The sequence below is a fragment of the Schistocerca gregaria genome, chromosome 3 (genome assembly GCF_023897955.1).
Source record: "Schistocerca gregaria isolate iqSchGreg1 chromosome 3, iqSchGreg1.2, whole genome shotgun sequence".
Lineage (NCBI taxonomy): Eukaryota > Metazoa > Arthropoda > Insecta > Orthoptera > Acrididae > Schistocerca > Schistocerca gregaria.
In genome coordinates, this window is record NC_064922.1 from 750,990,816 (window position 1) to 751,016,443 (window position 25,628).

Consider the following 25,628-nt stretch of genomic DNA (forward strand, 5'->3'; position numbering starts at 1 on the left):
AAATTTTTTAGAACCCAGGAGTTTATAAAATTTCATGTGATGATTTAAACCAGTTACACGCTTGTTAGACAGGTGCGAACTTCTCAGTTAAGGAATACACGCAAAATTGTGAACGTAATGAACTCACATTTTACATACATTTACGCGAGCTTAAACACAAAGTAGAATAAATAGAAAATATAATGAAAGTTCTGCCTCGTGTAGTCAAAGGAACCGTAATGAATGCTTTGGAAGAACTTGGAATTTATATCCACACAGAGGCATTTCCATGAAAAGTTCTTAATTAACTACCGGAACTAAAGGACAAGAAATATTTAGAAAACTTTACTGTCTTCCTAGAAGAGGAAGGATCATTCTCAGCACATCATATGCCAGGAAATAAATATACTGAAAAGTATGTAGAACTCTCTAGCCGTTCGTGCATCCCAGTCACGGTACGCCTGAAAACGCAGCCTACTGCTGCTGTTAACATCAGCCTACTCGCGGGACTGTACTTCCACAGTCGGGATATTGCTAGTCTCCGCCCAACAGTCGTGGATGAGGCAAAATGTAGCAGGGAGTCAACTACTTGTTCTCGGATGGCAGGCACAGACATGAGGGCATTATCACGATTTGTGTTCAAGACGACAGTCGTACATATTGGTTGTCAGTTATGATAATATATCTGCTCTCAAGATCCCATGATGTATATACTGGTTCATTGCCACATCCGAATGCCCCACATATCGGGTTATTTGCTCTTTTCGACCTGCCGACCAACTGATGATTCGCAATGAGGCCCCTTTCAAATACTATCAGATGCTTACACGAGTGTACTGCATCTTCGTGACCTTCACAATAATCATTCATCATCTCCCTTACTATAGGCAGTGTGATTGAGCAAAAAATTTCCTTAAATTATTAATATTAATATCGAGTGTCAGTTTTGCATTCTAGCGACCAACCATCTGCAGGTATCTGCTTTTAATTTTTTTCACAGCCTTTCCCCTTTTTACCATGAGCTAGGTCAGACAAAGTTAAATTCTTTGTCTTATATCTGAGTGTGCAACTTTTCATGATTTTGTTTACATTTTTATTGGCAGTTCTCATTTTAGTAATTTTGTTATTTTTCTCCACACTCGTCTCACCACATTTTTGTGCGAGCGCCGAAGACCTTTCTGTTGTGCGCCCGCAAAAGCTTTTCATAATCGTCATCATCTTGTCCACCTTCCTCCAGGAGGTACATATTGACAGAATGAAATGGCCTATGCTCTCTGCTGACATGGATGGTACCAGTTCAACATCGTAGCTCATTGCCGCAGGAACACCTCTCATACGTATGGTGAACTCGATGGTTGTGGTGTGACAGTGGTTGTGTGGAGAAGGGCGGGGGGCGGGGGGGGGGGGGGGGGGGGGGAATTACGATTGAAGACTGGGCACTGTTCTGAGGAACAGTGGCTTCTCAAACATCTTGTAGGCAGTTTCGAAGTGTACCAGGCCTTTTGTGAACATTAGATTGAGCAATAATGGATTGAATATTACTCAACGGCTGATCATGGCCGCAAAGAAAAAAACAAAAGAAGACGATAATACGTTATAACCATACCATTATTGTTGTGATTTATTGTGTTTTTTACCTAAATAACAGAAAACCCTGTCTCTACGTCGGCAGGAATAACCCTCTTACTGAATTTGATTTAGTTTCCGAATAAAATACACTATAGGACGACAGTCCTGTTAACAAGAAAAGCTAATCAACAGAGTTACCCTGTTTACAGGATTTGACCGTGTGTTGTGCCTGATGGGAAGGTATATCAAACTATTCAATTTTTTTTCCTAAGATCTTACCCAGTGGTTAGAAAGAAATGCAGTATAAATAGTACTAAATTGAATCTAGGACAACTCAGTTTTAAGTTCATTTAGTGTTTTAAAATATGTCCTAACGGTCGCCAGCCTATCCAGAAAATGAAACACTGCATTATTGGAAAAGCAGATGTACGAATTTTGCCTACTTTCTTGCTACTGTTTAAGTTGATTCTTCAGATAAATAGTACTGCATGTAAACAATGTTGGTGAAGACACTGGAACTTCTTTTTGACTACTACACCCATATACATTACGTTTTTAAAAGAGAAAAAGCCCAATAGATAACTTCAAGGAAGCTAAAAAAAATTGGCCAGGGGAGACGTTTACAAAAGCACTTTCCATAATCAAACTCAAATACTAAAATACTTAGACACTAAAGCACACACTTCCTATACCGACCACTTCACTCCAAGGAAACCTCTTTCTTACTGGAATTTACTTTGAAAAGCTATTGCTCTTTAAACTCTGTATAGCCATTTAACAGAGTCTAGTAACTTTACTACATTCTCACTGAATTTTACGTAAGCTATCTTTTACTATAACACTTTGAAATAGTTAAGAAAACTTTCTCATGATTTACACAACAATAATTTAAATAGTGCCCCTTTATGTTAAGTTGGCACTTCATAAGTCTGTAAAAGACGATACTCAGATTAATCAAACGCCAGGAAGGAACCCTATGTAAGTGTATTATTAGGATGGAATAATAGGGTGAACCAGTTTCTTTAAAATTCAAGAATGATTATTAAAACACAGTTTAAATTAATGGTTCTTGCTGTAAAGAAGTAAACTACAAAAAAATCTTATCTGGTGGCTGTAGGCTTGGGTGTGGCTAACAACTATGACGGTTACACTACCCACGGTACGGCCTGCTAGTTTCTTGCTGTATGGGCTCAATTTCTCCTTTTGGCGTCGTTCAATTTTACATACAGTAGCCCAACAGCTCGCAGCTATGCCGTACGCCGTTTGCAGTCTCCATCCGAGGGAATTTTGTGCAAATTTGCCGGCAAACTTTCTCCTGCTTCACTAAGGTATTGCCTCACTCACTAAAGCCTACAGACTGTGTGACTTACTTCCCGCGCTTGCTCTAGGTAGCGCGCCAATACGCCTCTTCCAAATTTTCCACTTCCAAGAACCACTTTTCGTTTCAAACAAAAGCACACTGGATTTTACATGACACCTATTTCTTACATTGCTCCTATGCATGACCATTTCTGACAATTGTCAAATTTACATCAACATGAACAGTTTGTACGCACACATATTTTTAAATACAAAATGTCATCAGAAAATTACTTAACCTAATAAACAACGTACACAGTATTTTACATACAACACCCATACATAATGCAAAGAACTTCAACCTCTACTATTGCACACTTTACAGAAGATATAGAACCAATATGCGAAAATTTTAAAGCAAAACAATATAAAAATTCAGATAAACCATAAACAAATTATTTTTATAAGGAAGGAAGAAAGATTGGGTCTAACGCTTCGTCGACATCGAGGCATTAGAGACGGAGTACAAGCTGTGATTGCGTCAGGGATAGGAAAGGAAATCGGCAGTACCCTTTTAAAAAGGAACAATCTCAGCATTTGCCTGGAGCTATTTAGAGAACTCACGGAAACCCGAAATATGGATAACCGGACGCAGGTTTGAACTGTCATCCTCCCGAATGCAAGTCTAGTGTGCTAAACGCTGCGTTACCTTGCTAGGTGTATGCATGTTTGTACCTCTACTTTCCAACATACCTATTGCGTTAAGATTTTACTCATTTTGTCTCAAAATAGGCTCGAAGAAGCATAGTAGCGACTCCTACCGACAGGTTAAATTCAACAGAAAGACAAGATCAATGTGAGCCAGACGGATCTGACACTTCTCGATAAAATCTAACACAAGCATAAAGTTAATACAGACATTTACACTGAGGTGAAAAAAGTCATGAGACAGTCATGTGCACATAGAAATGGCGGTAATACTGCGTATGTAAGGTGTAAAAGGGCGGTGCATTGGTTGAGCTATCATTTTTACTCAGATGATTCATGTATAAATGTTTCCGACGTGACCATCGACGCACGAAGGGAATTAACAGACACCCAAAAGCGGAATATGGTGGTTGGAGCTGTACGCATTGGACATTCCACTTCGGACATCATCAGGGAATTCAATATACCTAGATGCATAGTATCAAGGATGTGCTGACAGTACCAAATTCCAGGCGGGACCTATCACTCCGGATAATGCAGTGGTTCACAGTGGTTCCAATGTGTAGACAAGAGCAAAAACTGCGCTCACGCTGCACTCCACAGGTGTGTGATCACGTTCATGTGGGTGCACTACCCCAAATACCCTTGGAGAAGGGTTGAAACGTCTGACGGTGTCAGCAGTGTCAAAGGTTGTGAAGAACACCTCCTGTCCATCATCACACTGCAAACTGTCGTTTTCGACCGCGAAGTGGATGGTAATCTAAGCCCCAAGGGAAGAGTGCTTTAAATGACGCCACTAATGCCACCCCTTTAATGACACCCCCTTAGTGCCACCCCATAAGGCAACAGCGTTATTTAAACGCTGGTTCTCAGGTTCTAAGGTCCACCGCGGAAACGTCGAAAGAAGGTGTGAAATGTGGGCAGGGGGGAGGGGGGGGGGGCTGGCAGTGGCTTCTCAACATGTGACGCGTCCATTCTGATGTTGGGCAAAATTGGGGTGAAATTTGGTGCCAATGTGACATATCTGGCCCATCTTACGACTCACATGAACTCCAGAGCTTTGGACTTTCCTTCGCATGTGTCGGCACCTCGCTGTCGAAGCATGACCGAGTCCGAGGCTAACACCGCTGGACGGCACGATTTTGCACAGCTACAGAGGAACGCTGTAAGCACATTGTACTCAAATTTCAAACTAATGCGACGCAACGGGAGGCAATTACAGGGTTTCGTAAAAAGTAATCCTTTGATTCCCTTGCGCAGTATAGTTTTGACTTTAGATATTTGACTTTTTTTATGTTTTACAGTTTTTTTTAAAGCCAGTGTTACAGGAATTTCAACGAAATTAATAATCTTTCTACACAACATTCATTAGCTGGCTGAAAATTGGCTCCAATTGCCACGATAACAGAAAGAACGTTTTACGCATTGGGAAGCATCTCCTGGCGGTTAAAACGTGTCAACTAAATAACCGTCACCAGGAAATCCGCCAACCGTGTAACACAGTAGCGTGTAAATCTGCTGCATTTCAAGTTGTGGGGTCAGCCAGTTTACCTACTCGTTATGATTTAAATTTAACCGGTCCCGTCTGGAGTATCCCCTATTAAATTCATCTAATGAGCGACGAATAATGAGAAGGGTAGCGAGTGATGGGCGCAGCTGGAGAACTCGCAGTGGATTAATGGACTAGAGGCACACACGCCTGCCGAAAGAAGACCCTTATCCGGCTCCAGGTAAACGTGGACTGATCCCTGCATCTGACAGCGGATCGACTTGTCACGCGTATATACTGCATTCAGTGAGTGATACTCTGAAGCACGAGCAACATCTCTGACAAAATTTTTGATCATATGCTAATTCTGAATATAATGAAGTACTCTGACATGGAAAAGTTTCTGTCCACACTGTTTTAAAAGCGTGCGACACGCGGCTTGCTCTTTTTCCGCTAGATATCCTGTGAACTGTGGACGAAGTGCAACAGGCAGATTCCATATTCCCAGATTGCCGAAAAGTGTTTCACACGATGTCCCACTAGAGATTGTTCACAAAGGCACGATAATAATGAGTGGTTTGCCAGATATGGCTGTCGCTCGAAGAACTTAAATAATACGACTCAGTACGTTATTCGCGACGGCAAGTGGTAGTCAGAGACAAGGGTACCATTCGAAGTGTCTCAGGGAAAAGTGATAGGACGCCTATTATTCTCTATATAGGGTAAGTCATGGTGATACGGAGAATAGGATGAAATGGTGAATTGCTTTAATTCTTTACTTATTAAACGGATGTCTCTGTATGTCTGCATGCTAACAGTCTCTGATCACCTGTGCAGTGTGCACGTGTTTGAAACCAGCTCCGTTTTAAAAAACGTAAGTACTTTGTACAAAACTGTTTTCGATGCCAAATAATTTTTTTTTATGTTGCGTGCACTTGTAGATGTTACTTCAGGTAGCGCAGTCCACGGGGTATTTTTTGATATATTCTGCCTTTTTATACAGCTTATGTACTACATAACCTAGACATAGTTGCATCTAGTGTTTTAAACTTCTTGCCCCGCTATTTACCGTTTCACCCATAGCAAATGGGAGAAATGGTGAACTCGGGCACGGGTGATACGGTGTAGGATTTTTCTTAAGTGTAAAGTGTAAAGCTTTTATTTAAGTACATCCCAACCAGGGTTTTTGACAAGTCATAAAATGTTAGCGTTTCCTATTCCATACGAGAGTTATATTCTGTTTTATCCGACGTCTCAATACAACCGCTAATTTAAAAATTAGTTTTTATGTATTTGTTTTGCGAGTACAGGTTGGTTTGTCAGTGATGAAAAAAGTAAATGTTCTAACTACCGCCATTGTTCCAGGCCTACATTTCACTAAAGACAAAAAGCATCCAGCCGTGCTGATTGGACAGAGGAGAAACTTAACGATGTCGTAAAAGCGGTGCAAAAATGAGCCTGAATAAAGCCTCAAAGGAGTTTCACGTTCCATAGTCAACACTGAAGACACGATTAGCAAACGAGTGCTTTACGAAAAAACCTTTGGGTGGGCCGCCTGTACGAACACAAGAATGTGAGAAAAAGATGGTAAAACATATCATAAAATTACAAAAGTTCGGATCTGCACCGACAAGGACAGAAGTATGTACCATGGCATATAAACTAGCTGAGGAATATAACCAACATCATAGATTTAACCGAGATAAGGAAAGTGCTGGAATGGACTGGCTACATTTATTCTTAAAAAGAAATCCGTAACTCTCACTCCGCAAATCGGAAGGAGTTTTACAACCACGGTCAAGTGGTTTAAGTACGAAAAAGTTACAGACTATTTTTCATTTCTGCAGAACATCTTGGTAGAGCATAACCTCCTTGTTAAGCCTGGAAGTATATTCAACGTAGATGAGTCCGGACTTCAGCTGAATAATAGACCAGGTTACGTGTTGGCAGCAAAGGGGTCTAAGAGCGTTCCAGCGATAAGATCTGCTGAAAAGGGTGAAGCCATATCTGTAATCGCTTGCTGCAATGGAGAGGGCATGTTTTTACCCCAAGCTTGTGTTTTGAAGGGAAAAATGCAAAGGCCGAGTATAAGGACGGTATTTCCACGAGTTGCACGATTTTCGTGTCACAAAAGTAACAACTGATATTTATCTTCTGTGGCTAAGTTAATCATTTTGCACCGAGGAAGCCTGAGGAAACAGTCGTGCTTGTTCTGGATAGACATAGCTCTCATTGCAACAGCGTGGATACATTAGAGTCTGCAGAAGAAAAATACATAATTTTGCTCTGTGTACTCAGTCACACCATACACTATCTGCAGCAGCGTGGATACATTTGAGTCTGCAGAAGAAAAATACATAATTTTGCTCTGTGTACTCAGCCACACCATACACTATCTGCAGCAGCGTGGATACATTAGAGTCTGAAGAAGAAAAATACATAATTTTGCTCTGTGTACTCAGCCACACCATACACTATCAGCAGCAGCGTGGATACATTAGAGTCTGCAGAAGAAAAATACATAATTTTGCTCTGTGTACTCAGCCACACCATACACTATCTGCAGCCGCTAGAAAGAGCACTTTTGTAAGATCTGAAATCCTTTCATTAATATGCTTGCAATTCTTACATTAAAATGAATCTAGTTAGAAAAAGTTCCAGACTAATATTCAGAGGACTGTTTACAAAGGCCTGGCTACAAGCAGCTACGATAGAGAATGCAATATCGGGGTTCAGAAGCACAGGAATCATCCCGTTTAATCCTGATGTCATCCCCGAATACGCCTTTTTAACAACAGGTAAACAATGAATGACATGAAAGCTTCACCTCGACCAAGTCGTTCGCGCTGGCAGGAGATATCTAATCCCTCGGAAGAAGCAACTGCAGACGTAGATAACTATCAGGGACTAGAGCACATCCAGGTTTCACCACACCTGGACTGTTCGCAACGGGCGGAAAATCCACAGGAAAACATGCAGTCTCCATCAGAATCAACAGATATGACGTCGACAGTGGCAACAGAAGAATTTCAAATAACCCCTGGTAAAATATGGGACCATATTTCGCCGATACTTATCCTAGATAAAGTTGCGTCTGCAAGGAAGAAGTCCAGAGCTTTGGCTGAGGTTTTGACTGCGAAACAGAAAACGATAAAATGAGTCAGTGAAGAGTAGAGCAAATGCTAAAAATAGGACCAAAGGAGAAACTGCAACCAAAGGAAAAACCGTAACCAAAGAGACTACCCAAGGAATTATCAAAAAGAAGCAGCCTAAGAAACGAAAAGCGTCTACCACTGACACCGAATCCGACTCGTCGGTGGATATTCAATTGCAAGACGATGACGACGACGCGGATGATGAAGAGTGTAGTTGTGTAGGGTGCGGTGAACTGTACAGTTGCACTAAAAAGGATGTGGATTGGATCAAATGTATTAGCTGCCAACGTTGGCTGCATGAAGACTGTTCAATGTATGAATCTATGTGTGTCATATGTGGCAAAAAGCAAGGAAAATAAGTTCACCATTTCACCTAAAGGGCATTCGCCATTTCACCCATATACATTCGTGAAATGGTGAAACTGATAAAAATAAGTATGCTTTTTTTAAACTTTTGTAGTGCCTTAAAGAGTATGTGGTACTGGTAATGTGTTACTTATGATTTTTGTGAATGGGGAGTGTTTTTATTTTGTTCACATAAACAATTTCTTGTCTTCTACGAGGTCCAAACATTTTGCTCACCATATCACCCTAATTTACCCTACATAAATCGTCTGACGGACAGGATGAGCAGCAATCTGTGGCTGTTTGCTGATGATTCTATGGTATATAGAAAACGTCGTCTTTGAGAGGCTGTAGCAAGGAGCAGGATGACTTAAAAACATTTCTACTCGGTGTAACAAATGGCAGCTAGCTGTAGATGTAGAAAAATGTAAGTTAATGTAGATGAGCAGCAAAAATAATTTGGAAATTTTTCGATAGCGGTACTAGTGTCCTACTTGACAGAGTGCGATTGATCGAATGTCTAGGCGTGACGTTACAAAGTGATATGAAATGGAACGATAATGTAAGGGCAGGCGAAAAGTTGACTTCTGTTTATTGGCGGTGTCTTAGAAAAATGGTTCATCTGTAAAGGAGACTGCACTCTTAGAAACCTAGTGAGACCCTTCCTCGAAAAGAAGGAACTCGATGCGTTTGAAATGTGATGATATATTAGGGTGATGAAAATTAGGTGGTGTCATAAGAAATGAGGAAATTCTCCACAGAAACGACAAGTAGGGAAATTTGTGGGAGACAGTGATAAGAAGAGAGAACAGGATGATAAGAGGTGTGTTAAGGAAACAATTAATAACTCCCATGGTAGTTGAGATAGCTGCAAAGCGTAAAAACAGGTGGGGAAGGCAGAGTTTAAAGTATATCCAAAAAATAATGAATGGCATTGGATCTAAGTGCTACTATGAGATAAAGAGGTTTGTACAGGAGAGGAAATTGCGGCGGGCCACATTTGACCATTCAGAAGACTGATAATCCAAAGAAAAATAATGCCTACTGCTGCTGGACATGCCCCAAAGTAATAACCCTGTGAGCACCTTAGTATCCATGGTAGCGTGCTTTACCTTCCGCAGCTGGCAATCTTCGCTAATTAACTATTCGACAGTATTCAGCTGACACTACACTTTGGATAAATGATTGTGGTAGGATACTCAGTTTTACTAACACCATTTACTCTAGTATTGAAAAGTCACTGAAGAGAGGACAGCGGGAAGTGCAAACATAAGCATTCTCTCGAAACGATTGTCGCAGTTTCTACAGGCATTAAATTTCTGCTTTCTAGGAAAGGGTTACGCTTGACTCTAATACAAACGTGACATTGTATTCTTTTCTAATGTGTTAGAAGGCTCCTTATAGATTTTCTTACGTCATTACATAATTTTCGCCCTGTAGATTAGAGTTCAAATTACAGGCTTCCTAAATATTTTTGTTACCTTACGAAAGGAATACATTTTTGTAAATGAAGTTACCGTGCCATTAGAATGAAAATTTTACAATCGACGAGTGCTTCATATCCTGAAAAACTGTGATTTTATTGGAACATTTGATGATATTAATTACTTTAGTCTAATTGGCATACTGGGGATGAGTTCTTTTACTGCTATCGAATTGCTACGAAACATGGAAGAGGACTTGTAAATTGGCAAAGCTTGGTTAGGTTACGTTAGGTTGTATGGGGAAGGAGACCAGACTGCGAGGTCATCGGTCTCATTGGATTAAGGAAGGAGGGGAACGAAGTCGGCCGTGCCCTTTCAAAGAACCATACGGCATTTGCCTGGAGCGATTTAGGTAAATCACGGAAAACCTAAATCACGATGGCCGGACGTGGGATTGAACCGTCGTCCTTGCAAAGCTAGGTCATATACCAGAAAAGAATAAGGAAAATTGCAAAACAAAGTTGACTTTGGGTGAAAGTCAAATATAGCGCGATGCAATATCCTAAATAAGTAGTTTTCCACCAGACAAAATTATTGTCACATATGCTTAACAGAACGATTTATCATTTGTGACGCTCGACCAATGCATTGAGGGTGACTGGTGTTAACAGAGGAAATAAATGTTGATTTACTGACAGTTTTCAGTAACGCTGTTTTCTATGGTCTTATTAGGTGTTGCAATAAAATCAGTTTACATTTTATCCGTATTACTGTGAGCAGACATCCCATATGACTCATTCTTAGTTGCTCATACTCACATTCTGTTTGCAATAACAGCACAAATCTGGAATAAGCCATTAAAATAATAGAAGTATGGGTGCTCGGATTTAAGCAGTATAATTACTTTATGTCTGCTGTTCAAAATTACTAACTCTCTCGCGTATGTTAGATCAGCTAACGTTCCTCGTTTGTTTCTCTCGTCTACATTGTACCACGACTCGAATTGTCTCCGGTTTTTCGATACTTTTTGCAACAATTAATTTTTCGATTACTTCTATTTATCACTTATACGCCATTAATCAACTACCTTAGCTTCATTAGGTATGCGTTCCTGCATACTTTCGCTTTCCACTCTTGAATGTCATTTGAATGACAAATGTTTCATTACTTTCATTCCACATTCAAGTAACATAATTATTACTAAGCGTCAGGACAATTTCTGCATGTAACCGTACAGGAATGTGAAGGGACGTGCTTCAGCATCAACGACAGTTTTGATACAGAAGACAAAGCGACCTGGACGAGGCCCTTGTTGTATCACTGTCTGCAGCAGCAGCTGAGGCCACATAAGATATTACGTAATATTTATCAACATTATTAATCTTTACTAATCAGTTTTATCTATAATGACACTGATCATTTGATTACAGCTCTTCTTTAGTTGAAGCGTAGCAAAAACTCAGTATTCAGTTTGGACCTTACAAAGTCTGATCATTTGCCTGGATGTTTCAGCGCCCATTGATTTCCCATAAATACATTCAATATAACCTATTTTAAGGGTAATACACCGGTGACACAGCGTGGATGAGAGATAGACGAGTGGGAGGGTTCGTATGCCTATGGGGCACAGAAAAACGTTTTCGTAATTTTCCCCCTTCCTCCCTCCATCCTCTTGTAGAAAACTGAATGTACATTCAAGCGGTGTGGATGTCTTTTTCTCATAACAGGTATACTTTTCGAGTTTAGGGGAGAGAAATTGGATATTTTTAACTTTTTGGCAAAAGAGTAATAATACCTACTATTCAGTGTGGTCATATTCGAAAAACATTATAGTTTTAGAGACGTACGAGACCTAATAAAGTGGGAACAATTTGAGGTTTTTTACGTTTTCCTTTGTGAAGCCAATCTTTCAGAAGGCAGAAAAAACGAAATTCTGATTCAACACCCCAAAATCCATATGAAACAGAGGAGAAAATGGCTTCAGCTATTTTTTTAATGGAAAATCATAATTTGTCTGGTCTACAACACTGGCGTTCGACTCTGAAATTTCAGACAAAACGTATGTAGACAGTTTTTTCGCAATGTCTAGCTTGATGGCGTTACAAACACATGGCGCGAATTCCCATGTCTATCATGGGGCTTCGAGGGAAAAATTCTGTATGAGCTCAAAAGAATATTACGCTTACAGACTGATTAACCATTAAAATTAAATGCAAGAGAAATGTTCAATCGTTGAACTTTATTTGTTTCAGATTTTTAGGAACTAATAAGTGACTAATGTCAAACGATAATTACTATCCCCAGTACATACACGGCTTAATAGTCGGACGCTGACATAAGTACCTATTCATATGAAGATGTATAACGTTGACTCTACTGTCAAGCCACAGTAAATGTGATTAGCGAACGTGACATATGCTGTAACACTATGTGCCTTTCGAACAGCTCAAAACAAGTTAGGTTAACTGTGTAGTAGGATGTGGTATATGAATCTTTTCCGATAATTCAGCAATAGATGTGTGTGTGTGTGTGTGTGTGTGTGTGTGTGTGTGTGTGTGTGTGTGTGTGAGTGTGTGTGTGTGGTTTGAGGTTTTCAGGCGCTAAACAGCATGGTCATCAGCCCCCAAATGTCACAAAGTAAACGGTAGTTGTACTGGTGTTGGCATGTACATCTTAATGGTTTACACAAAAATATGTAGCAGGCAGCCGTATCAAACGGTAAGCTATAATCATTATGTTCATAACAGCGTATAAAAAGCTTTGTGTAATGAAAGTAAAATTGTTACTGTTAATGGGAAAGCATTGCCGGCAATTAAACTCAAGTTAGAGAAGCACTGCAGTTACTTGATATTAGTTATTACTACCACTTCAATCACATGCGATCCACTTAAACGAGCATTAATAAATTTCTAATTTAAGTTCATTCTGTTTCAATTACAACTATTTTATAGGTAGAAAAATATGAGACATTTTCATGAATGAATGAAGATTAAAGTACCACTACACTTTAAAGGCGCATGTCACGTGCCTATGCAATATTTTGCACAAAGAAACACAAACCTCTAGCTTTAGACTTGAAGAAGAATGTATTAATTCTAGTTCCATAGACGTTACTAAAAGCTATAACTGCCCACGTCGTGTTGTGCCGACTCCACTGTAGCTTGAATGGATTTTTAAGTTTGTTTTATATGCCCGCCTTCTAATTTCATCACACTTGAGCAGTTATTGCCCAATGACGACACGCAATACAGTTTGTTAAAGCGGAGTTCACCGTTATTGATTATGTTTTTAGATTTAATTGTATTACTCGTACAGAGACTCAACGTTCCTGTGTTCAACAGCGCGTCTTCAAAATAATTATGAAAGGCTAGTGTCTTTGCAATACATAATGTCGACAATTGAGTTAAAGATCGTACCTATTTTGCCATTTTAGAGAAGAGAAATCTTAAGCGCTTCTGCTTTTATAGTGTCAGTATCAAATGTTCACTAATTTCAATTTACTTCCTATCTCAGTACAGTATTTAACACAAATTATATATCAATGTCATTTCAGAAATCTTACGTCGGTTCCATACTGACGGAATAACACGTAATTGTCATTTAACATCATTTTTATTAATAATCCTTTTTCTTATGGCGTCAATGTTACTGAATGATCACTATCTAGGAGGAAAGAGGGATTGATCCTAATCATGATATAATAGCTTTTAATGAGCCCGCAATCGTTAATTAAATAAAAAGTCACGTTCAACGATGCGAACAACTTTCGTTACGGCCGTTTTCACGTATGTGTCTAAACTAATCCTGTCGCCCACAATTCAAATTAAGACTGTTGTTAACCCCTCTTGCCGGAACATCGAATCGTAACTATTGTGTGAATGTTTATTATAGTCTCCGGATTAATTCCTTTCAGATAAGAGTGCGACCGAACAGCAGAACGTAACACAAACGACTTGTTATAACAACCGAACAACGCAATGACGTTACATTACGACAGTGTCCGCCCAATGAACATTTCTTTGACTTTATCTTTTCTATTCTGCTTGAATAAATTACTACTAATTAGAATTTATTCAGCTATTTATCGAAAACATCTAACAAAAAATAAAATAAATTTATCACAACGTAAAAGATCCGACGGAAACATGGAAGTTTTTTAGAAAAAATAAGATATAAAATGAAACTTTCTTCACGCAGTGTACTATTTGCTTTAAGGATTGCGACTTTTTCTTTCCGTGTGAAAATTGGTTCTCATGGGTGATTAAGTAATTGAAATGTCATTATTTTTAATTTCGCGTCATAAACCATCTGTCAAAAATAAATAACTAATTATTTCCCGTTATATTTCTGGAAGTTAAACGTTGCGAGCAAAAGTACATCATACTCTCCAATTTGATCTGCATTTATTGTCATTTTCAGTCACTGTACGCTGCAAGAACTGTTTTGCAAACAACTGTGCTCAGGAGATTTTAAAGAAATGTATTTTGATGCGATGGAATGATCATTTCACTTGAGTTGCCTCTATAGAGACATGTCCTTGGTATTTTGAATGGACCCAAAACGGACAAAAATGAATAACACGTAAAAAGGAACTACGTAAGATACCAGATAAAACACTAAGTACAATGCTCTGATAAGCCTCAGTGTTTGATTAGAAAACTGCCATCACTTGCAGCAGAGAATTCGTGACTAGCTCGAACTTGCACCGATGAAGTGTGATTGCATATTGTTATTTAGCAAGCACCGTCTTTACGTCCAGCATTATCTGTTGTGTTATTGGGCTTTATCCATATACACCGACACAATTTTTTCTTTCGGGCTCGTTGCTGACCTGTCTATGACTATTATGTGCTGTACGTGTCACTGGCGTCACGATCTCATTTAACTTCCTGAAATTTTAATTGCCTAACTTGTCGCTTCGCTTACATGCTTGTCCATACGGCTGCAAAAAATTATTCAGCTGCAATGCGATCCTCGCGACGAACGTAGAATTTTTTCCGTAACGGTATCAACTTACAGTTGTACTACGGCAACATTTGTGCACACATCCTTACTGCATTACGTTATCATACAGCGTTTCTGTTACTTCTGAAGACACTTACTTTCCAACAATATACATGATATGTAATTGTGTCCCGACACCATCATTAGCCAGCTTTTCCAGAATGGTTATTTACGTGAACCAAAACCTTTTTGTCTCCCAACTAAGTTAAATTTGGGACATCAGTGACCAAGATTAGCTCTAGTAACTCGAGTAAGAGTGATTCGAGATATGTCCACAGAGTAAGTTCCGTCTGGTTATATAAAACAAACGTGTACAGATAGGGAAAAAAATGTTTACTGTACAAAAATCTACAACTGTTAAACTACCTTTCTACATAGCTTCCGAAATTTTGTAGGCACTTGTCACAGCGTGGCACAAGTTTTTGTATGCCTTCTTCATAGAAGGTTCCCGCCTGTGTATTCAACCATGTGGTAACATGCTCTTTCCGCTCGTCATCATCGTTGAAGTGTTGACCACCAAGAACAGATTTGAGGTGTAAGAAGAGATGAAAATCGCTAGGTGCGAGGTCCGGGCTGTACGGAGGATAAGCAAACGCGTCCCAGTAAAATTCCCGTAAGACTTGTTTATTCACATTCGCCGTGTGATGTCGGGCATTACCGTGGAAAAACAACGTTTTGACACTATTCCTTGGCACTTGTTCTGTATTGTGCGGCGCAATTTCTTAATGGTCTCACAGTAACTATGTGCATTGATTGTTTGGCCTCGTCGTAAGAAATCAATCAGCAAAATGCCTTTACTGTCCCAAAAAAAAAAAAACGGTGCATATGACTTTTCGAGGTGTCAAGATTTCCTTAAGCTTAACCTTCGATCGCGATCAAGCGTGCATCCATTCCATTGATTGCCGTTTTGTTTCAGGGGTGTCGTACGGTACCTAAGTTTCATCCCTTGTGATTATCCGAGAAAGAAAACCAGCGCCTTCTTCATTATAGCGTGTCAAAAACAGAAGTGCACTGCCCATCAGTTGTTTTTGTGCTGTTCAGTAAAAATTTTGGGTGCCCGACGTAAGCAAAGTTTTCGAAATTTCAGTTTTCCAGTAACAATTTTATGAATTAGTGATCGTGAGGTTGAAGAATTTCCATAGTAAGTGTATTAAGTGTAAACTTACGGTTGTGCTTTATCTTCAATTATGTGAACCAGTTCACCAGTAACCACAGACGGCCGTCCACTTCGTTCTTCGTCGTTCACTTGATCCTGTCCTTCATTGAACAGTCTGACCCATCTTCTAACCATTGAATCACTCATAGCATTTTGTCTGTAATCCTAGAATATTTGCCGATGAATTTCCATTGGCTTAACTTTCTTTGCATTTAGAAAACGAATCACAAATATGATTTCACACGCGGTGGCATTTTGAATTACGGCTACCATTATAAAGAAGCATTACAAAACATACGTAGGCAGCAGTGATCTGAAAATGGCGTGTATTTCTTCTCATTGGGTCAGAGTAACTCCCGCGCATGCTCGGAACTGCGAACATAGCGCTGCCGCGGATAGAAATAGACGGAACTTATTTTGTGGACGACCCTCGTATAAGAACATCTGTTCAAACCTAAACTTTGTATACAGATTTAGAGATTTTTTTTTACATTCACAGTATTTTCTCAGGGTCTTGCGACGACAGGGTTTGTTCCAGCGATAGTGTCGGAAATTGAAGCTCAGAAAATTCGCCGTTCAGACAACTCTTAAATACGAAATTGTTACTTCAAAACCGGTGAAAAATTTATTATGTTCATTTTTCTACTGTGTTTTTAGAGGTTGCATTTTTAGAAATGCATAATTTTTATTTTCAATGTATTACCGTTTACTTTAAATGTTAGAACAGTGACTATCAGACGAGTCAATCATCGATCCAGTTCATGACCAAGAGGTCGTATTCAGAAGACCACATGACTACAAAAATACTATATGCAATTTGAGAATTCTCTATCACTCACCTGTAAACAGTAAATAGCGAATTATATCGATATTAATGTACACTGAAAGGCCAAAGAACCTGGCCCCTCCCACCGGAGATTCGAGTCCCACCTCGGGCATGGATGTGTGTGTTGTTCTTAGCGTAAGTTATTTTAAGAACTGTGTAAGTCTAGGGACTGATGACCTCAACAGTTTGGTCTCTTAGGAATTCACACACATTTGAATATTTGAACATTTGCCAAAGAAACTGGTATAGGCTTGTGTATTCAAATACAGAGATATGCAAACACGCAGAATACGGCGCTGCTTTCGGATACGCCTATATAAGACAAGTGTCTGGCGCAGTTGGTAGGTCGGTTACTGCTGCTAGAATGGCAGATTATCAAGATTTAAGTGAGTGAACAGGGTGCTATAGCCGACACACGAGCGATGGGACACAGCATCTCCAAGGCAGCGATGAAGTTGGAAATTTCCAATACGACCATATCACGAGTGCACCGTGAATATTAGGAATCCGGAAAAACATCAAACCTTCGCCATCGCTGCGGCCAGAAAAAGGTCCTGCAAGGGCGAGACCAACGACGTGAAGTGAATCGTTCAACGTGACAGAAGTGCAACCCTTCTGCAAATTGCTACATATTTCAATGCTAGGCCATCAACAATTGTTCAGCGTGTGAACCATTCAACGAAACATCATCGACATGGGCTCTCGGATCCGATAGTCGATAGCGCACTCTGGTACCCTTGATGACTGCACGACTCAAAGCTTTACGCCTTACCTGGGTCCATCAACACCAACCTGAACTGCTAATGACTAGAAACATTTGCCTGATCGTGCGAGTATCGTTTCAAATTGTATTGAGCGGATGGACGTTGTACAGGCATGGAGACAACCTTATGAATCCGTGGACACTGCTAGACAGAGGGGACTGTTCAAGCTGGTGGCGGCTCTGCAATGATGTGGGGCGTGTGCAGCTGGAGTGATATGGGACCCCTCGTGCATCTAGATACGACTCTGGCAGGTGACACATACGTAAGCATTATATCTGATCACCTGCATCAATTCAAGTCCATTGTGCATTCTGGCGGACTTCGGCAACTCCAGCAGGACAATGAGACGTGCCACAAGTCCAGAATTGCTGTAGAGTGGCTCCAAGAACACTTCTGAGTTTAAACACTCCGCTGGCCACTAAACTCCCCGGACATGAACACTATTGAGCATATCTGGGATGCCTTGGAATGTGCTGTTCAGGAAGAGATCTCCACTCCCTCGTACTCTTAAGGATTTGTGGACAGTCCTGCAGGATTCATGGTGTCAGTTCCCTCCAGCACTACGTTAGACATTAGTCGAGTCCATGTCACGTCGTGTTGTGGCACTTCTGCGTGCTCGCGGGACCCCTCCCCGACATTAGGCAGGTGGACCAGTTTTCTTGGCTCTTCACTGTGTAACTGAAAGTAAACGAATTTAACAGGGCTTCTACTATATTTGTGGATTAAATAATAGATTGCCAGAAAAAATTGGTACACTGGTAAATACGATGTCAATATAGATCCGATGACGGTATATTCCGCCTGGAGGATAGTAAATGTGCTAAAAATGATTTGAGAACCGTCCTCCAACAGCGTAGAGGCATAACTACCAGACCGCCATCTGTGCCTTCTATTTAATAGGCAATTCTCATAGCCAGAAGCCTCTCAGTGGTACAAACATGTAAAGCAAGCATGCAACCATGCTGCGGAGCCTTACACGTGCTTCCTACAGCATATTGAGCGTTTTTGAAAGGGGCAAAATTGCGGTCCCCTGAGTAGCCTGGTGGTCCTTTTCGAGAGTTGACACAAACATTGGACGTGCTGCGTCGGTTGTGCAAAGACGCTGGTGCCAGTGGTGTCCTGAACTTCTCACAACCGTAGAAGAGGATCTGGGCATACGTGTAGCACAGACACCGCTCCTCATACTTTTACATCAGGAGTGGTAAATCGTAGTGGCAGATCGTACAGTTACCACAGCACAGATGAGATGGCTTCTGCCTCAGACGCGTCAACACGCTCACCTCTAGCCCGTCTTCCACTGACGCCGCCTCATCGACGTGCACGGTTCGACTGCTGCCGGCAGAGGATCGTTTGGAAGATGGAATGGCGAACCGAAGTCTTCAGCGATGAAAGCAGGTTCCACCTGCACGCAAGTGATGGTCGATTGCACGTTCGGTGTAAACTCCGTGAGTGCTGTCTCCTAGAGTGCCTTTGTCCTAAAGACACTGGTTCCAAACAAGGTCTTATGGTACTCTAAGTACAACTCTCGTTCACCTTTTGCGTTTCTGTAGAGAATGCTAACCATAGCTCGGTAGGTACAGAATGTGTTTAGATCCGATATTCTGCCGTTCTTGCAACAAGGAGGTGATGTGTCGTTCCAACAGGATAATTCTTGCTCACATACTGCCTATGAAACTCAACACGCTCTAAAAATCATGCAGCCGCTCCCTGTACAGCACTGTCTCAGGATTTTTCTCCAGTCGAGCACGTTTGTAACACTATCGGAAGCAATTCGCGAGACTCCTCAGCCAACAACTCTCACAGATCTACGTTGACAGGTCGAGCGGTTGCAGCATAACGTATCCCAGGACAGTACTCAGGATCTGTGCGATCGACTGGATGTCTGAGTCAGCATCTGCACTGCCGTCTGTGGGGCTAAATCAAATGGTAATAAGTGTGTTTCAGCATGGGTCGATAGCTAGTACCTCTGAACTGCGTATGCTACAGATCTGTAAATGTAATCATTTCATATTCTCCATATGCACTGTTACAACTATAAATCTTGACTGCATTGGAAGCATCTAAAAGGTTTTTATAATTTATTATTAATAGAGCGGTGTACATTGAAATGATTGTCGCTTTTGGCTGTATTGTATGGCAGCACGGAAGGTAAAATAAAGTTTTCTTTTAAAAAAAAAAAAGAAAGAACCTGTTGCATTCAAGTCTCTAAATAAGAGTACTCACGTGAATATTATATAAAATATGAATTGTATAGACTGATCATATAAAAATCTGTTATCAAACACAATCCAGATTATCAGCCCCATTTCTGTATTTTATTACATCTTTTATTCCACTCAGCTCCGAAATGTTGGAGAAAAACATTTCAGCTCTGAAGAGAAATAATCTTAACAAGCAATTGATTTGTCTCTAGTCAGTAACAATCGCCTTACAGTTGTTTCTACTGATTCGGGTAGACGACAATCAGATTCCAAAATAATACGGTTCTCAATACAAATCGGAAAACTTGTGGACTATAATTTAGTGTAGAACAAGAAACCGCTTACGAAGCTGTGATAACAGCCATCCACACAGTTCTGCTGACGTTCGTTCTTGACGACAACTAATATGGGTGCGAATAATTTAGTTAACGGAAGCTTATAAAGTAATATTTTGAAATCTCCATAATCAGCGTTTACTGGTTATTTGACATTTGTCTGGAGATGATTGCCAACAGCCCTTCAATCTTTCATAAAATTCGGTTAATAACCACAGCAACAGGATGAAAGGTCAAAAAAAAAATGGTTCAAATGGCTCTGAGCACTATGGGACTTAACATCTATGGTCATCAGTCCCCTAGAACTTTGAACTACTTAAATCTAACTAACCTAAGGACAACACACAACACCCAGCCATCACGAGGCAGAGAAAATCCCTGACCCCGCCGGGAATCGAACCCGGGAACCCGGGCGCGGGAAGCGAGAACGCTACAGCACGACCACGGGATGCGGGCGATGAAAGTTCACATATTATTGATACATCATGCCATTTCACACCAATATGAATGATATCTGTGCTTTCATATCTGACAAACTAGCCTTTGAGTACGGATACGTGGTTGTTCTCGATGTTCAGCGTTTCTGATGGGTCTTTATTAATAATATTATCATATTGATACGACTTGATACGGAAATAATATGGTTACTACCAAAATCTTGGTTATTCTGTGATTATCTTTCTTTTTAACCGACCGTGATTTACTGTTGTACAGTGAGGTAACGGAATAGCGATATGCACACTCACACACGGCGGCAGTGTTGCGTACGCAAAGTATAAAAGGACGGTGCATTGATTAGATTAGATTAGATTAGATTAGATTAATACTTGTTCCATAGAGTTGTTATTCGTCCTCAGCTGATTCATGTGAAAAGGTTCGCAATTTGATTATGGCCGTACGACAGGAATTAACAGCCTTCGAACGCGGAAGGGTCATTCGAGCTAGACACAAGGGACATTCCAGTTTGTAAATTCTGTATCCCGAGATCCACTGCGTCGAGAGTGTGCTTGGAGTACGCAGTGGCCGACTGTCTTTACTTAACGACCAAGAGCAGCGGCGTTTGCTGAAAGCTGTCAGTGCTAACAGACAAGTAACACAGTGTGAAATAGCCGAACGTAGCCGTTAGGACAGTGTGGAGAAATTTGGCGTTAATGGGCTATGACAGCAGATGACCGACGGAAGTGCCTTTGCTATCAGCACGGCGTAGCCTGCAGCGCAACTCATGGGCTTGTGACTGTATCGGTTTGACCCAAGGCGACAGGAAAACAGTGGCCTGGTCAGACGGCATCCTGCACGGGGAAAGCTTTCGCTGAAGCAGCACCTTTCAGTATATCTGCACGGGAATTCCATCGACTTTTGAGTCGATGCGACGTCGAGTTGCTGCGCTACGCCGGCAAAAAGGGGAATCAGACACGATGTTAGTTGGTATCCCATGATTTTTGCCACCTCATTGTATAACATTACACTCCAGACATACCTTTCAGCAAATATTTTCCTCAGATCCACTGGAATTCTTCTAGATGTTAGCAACAGCTTCACTTTTTCAAATTCTATCTCTTCCATAGATATCCTCTTCCTTTGTTTATCTGTACATTTTCACTCCATGTCAATAAACTTCCAGTTTAACGAACACAAAATTTCTACCACAACAGACAGTGTAATTTATAAATCCTGCGTCACATATCCTATTTGTAACAGGGATGGGCATTCGTAAGGAATTTTCTTTCAATTAACATTTTTGTACTTCAATCTTTCGTCGATCAGTTAAAGTACTTCTGTTATCTTCTTTGTACTATGTTTCACTGTCTAAGATCTGTTACTGCCCTTTCTAGAGATGTCTATTCGTCTTCACCAAATTGCCTACCCTGGTATTCCTTTTCACAGTACCTACGTACTTGCCAAATTCATATGCGTCTCTCCATTCCTCAGTACATCAGTGTTCCACTTCCTTCCCCACTATTTCGTCTCGATGATTCCCTTCCTCTTTATCATTTCTTAATTGTGATCTCAGTCTATATTTGTTCTTGCGTAAGCCTCCCAATCCAGTATCTGATTCCCTAATCTCGGGCTGACCAAGCTGTTTTCCAACTGGAATCTTCCCTTGTCTCAAGGTTTTTTTCCAAAGCGTACTTCTCCTGTAGGTTTCACATGTTTGTGTGATGGGAGCGACCTGTCGATTTAATTGAAAGCTGTTGTTTCTTGAACCATTTTCGTCAGAAGCTTGCTGTCATCTTCTGATCCTCGGATGTAGCTACGTGATTCATATGTAAGCCCTTTAAATTTCCGCGGATCATAAGATGTCAGTAAGTTTCTGTCAATGAAGGTCATCATGAAATATTTACTATTTAGCGTTCGCGGCTTCAGAATACATTTCTTTCCATCTCCTACTCTTGCGATTGTTGAAAAGATTGTTCCCTCTACCACCTGAAATTTATTGCAGAACTCACGCACCCGGGATACAGGACGTTTTGATTACTAGTCAAAGGATACCACTCGTACATCACCACCACATCTATCGCCAAACCTAATGTTATAGGTTATCATAGACCACACCCAGTTTCGTCAAAACAGTTATTGAACACAAGGCACATGAATAAGTCTTCAGTTTTAGATATTGTGTGTGCGATATCGATTTTCTTAACGATAATGATGCACGTATGCTGAACAATAAACAAAACCTTAAGGGACAAGATGAGGTAAGACACAACTTTAAAGGATTGCAAAACAAGGGTTTTGCGCTCCTTGCTCCTTGACAGTGAATCTTGGACTGTAAAGAAGAAAGAACCAAAGCAGCGTACAGTCGGCTAAAATATCATTTTTATTATGCGTCAAAATTTGCTCAAGGAAGGATCTCATAACCCGTGAAATGAGAAATGTTTTATTAAGCGACAAAGTGGATGAGTATGGGGAAAAATTGAGGGAACATCGTAAATGTGTGGGAGAAGACTGAATGTCCGTTATTGCAAACAAGCGCAATTACATAGAGAGATGATGAAGACCTAGAAAATGTAAAGTCGTAACAGGCATATTACCTAAATCTTGGCGTGAAGAATTAAAAATAGAATGTGAATGAGAAGAAGACATATTGATTTTAGGTGTTGAAAAAAAATTGCGTTAGAGTAATTTGACAGGTGTAGAATATACCCTGTTTGCTCCCTGGTTCCTGGCTAGTATTTCATTTCTAAACATCACTGACCAAATTTGAAGCGAAAAGATTAATATTCAAGCCAGATCCCTATTGTTCCCAACGAGCAACACAGAGAAACTGAAAAAGGAATGGTGCAGATTACACTTTACATGGAAAAAGTCAGTGTAAATAACATTTGGAAGACAAGGGGTTTGTGTGTGGTTTTCTATGCCCCTCAGACAATAGATAATTACTTGTTCAATGCAAACGACGGACAACAAGCTATCACAAAAAGGTGGGTTTATTAGAACATGTGCCGGGAGTTCAATCTTTGTACATTGGACAGACTGAGAAGTCAATCTGCACCGGGGATAAAGATCATCGTAGAGGCTGGAGACTCAAAGAGCCTGTTTCAGACTTTGCGGAACACTGACTTAACAAAACCCACAAACACATAACACATGTAGAAGTCTTAAACATAGAGATAAATGGAGCAAAACACAGCCAGTTTGATATTCTAGAAATTAAAAAAAAAACAGAAGTGTATACCCGCATATCTATTAGTAAATGAGCAAACCGCATATCTATTAGAAAATGAGCAAAATGAGAGGTCAATAATTGACCTCTTTCAGATGTTATCACAACTTCTAGACAGAAGTAAAACTCAATCCAAGAGATGTCAAAAACTTCTAGGTTGATTAATAACTTAACTACTACGTATCCAGTTGCGTTGTTGAAATGCTGAACAGTGCAACTTCATGTGTAATTTGTCAATGGGGGGTGTGAAATCTTATGGGACTTAATTGCTAAGGTCATCAGTCCCTAAACTTACACACTGCTTAATCTCAATTATCTTAAGGACAAACACATACACCCATGCCCGATGGAGAACTCGAACCTCCGCCGGGACCAGCCGCACAGTCCATGACTCCAGTGCCATAGACCGCTCGGCTAATCCCGCGCGGCTTCATTTGTCACAATATGGTCACTGAAGTAATTTTACATTAGGGCAAGCACCGATACATTAAGAAGTTGAGCTGTCTATCTTTGCTTTTATCACCTTTGGAATCAGCAACTTACTGGAAAATAGGCTCATAAGCCGAAATCTAGGTTGTGCAGCAAACCTAATAAAATTTGTGAAACAATTCAAAAATAGTGTTTCTTTGGTTAAAGCTATATACTGTCTGACTTACGAACTTTATCGTACACATGATGGCCGAGTGGTTCTAGGCGCTACTATCTGGAACCGCGCAACCGCTACGGTCGCAGGTTCGAATCCTGCCTCGTGCATTGATGTGTGTGATGTGCTTAGGTTAGTTAGGTTTAAGTAGTTCTAAGTTCTAGGGGACTAATGACCTCAGAAGTTAAGTCCCATAGTGCTCAGGGCCATTTCTCGTACACATGAAAATACGTTCATTGTTTCATTCATGTGACATAAAATGATGCTTGCGCGGTTTCATGTTTCCGGCTTTAAGATTGCTGTGTAATGTCAAAAAGGTAAAATTTAGATGTCACCGTGGTTTCCGCCAATCACACTTTACAGATGATCAGCAGAGACACAAAGAAAGAATTCCAGATAGGCTGATAGATAAAAAAGTACTCGTAGCTAGGAAATGAATAATCAAACGGTACGCTACAGTGATTCCGGATAAACATTTTGATTCTTCTTCTTTAAGTACTGTCCTTTTTATAATTAAATGCGTTTTCGTCAGTAACTTCACATTGGCGTAGTGGTGTGACCCGCACTTACATATTTCTCCGTAACGCAATGATCCTGCTAGTATGGATGGAACAGGGTGTGTATTGTATAAGAGAGTATGTTCGCCAATATGGTAAAGTTGAGAAGTCATAGGGAATATAGCTTTTTCTAACAGAAATTAGTGATCCATATATGTCAACAACAATCACCCACTTCCACTCACCACAGTATTGATGAAACGCGTTGATGACTATAACCATTACACTGCATCGCGAATGAAACAATAAAAATATTTTTACATGTACATATATATTACGTAGCTTTATTTAAGATCGCAGATCTTTACCCACCACACTCACCCACTGCCACATACCGAGACCAAAGTACGTTACTGACGGGGTAATTGCATTCATAATATCCTTAATGAGACATAGGTCTGCACGCATCTCACATCTGTGCAGTGACCAGGGCACGCCAGGTTTCTCAGCTGGTATTCTATAATATTCATAAATGTAAATATAAGTGCGCTTATCCTGAAGAGCGAGTTT

The 25,628-nt window shown here is 40.4% G+C and overlaps 1 protein-coding gene across 1 annotated transcript in view; it reads left to right on the top strand.

Annotated features, from left to right (window-relative positions):
* Nucleotides 1-25,628, top strand: part of LOC126354260 (dopamine receptor 1-like) — a 1,077,603-nt gene that overhangs the window by 389,137 nt on the left and 662,838 nt on the right. The gene's annotated exons all lie outside the window — the stretch shown is intronic.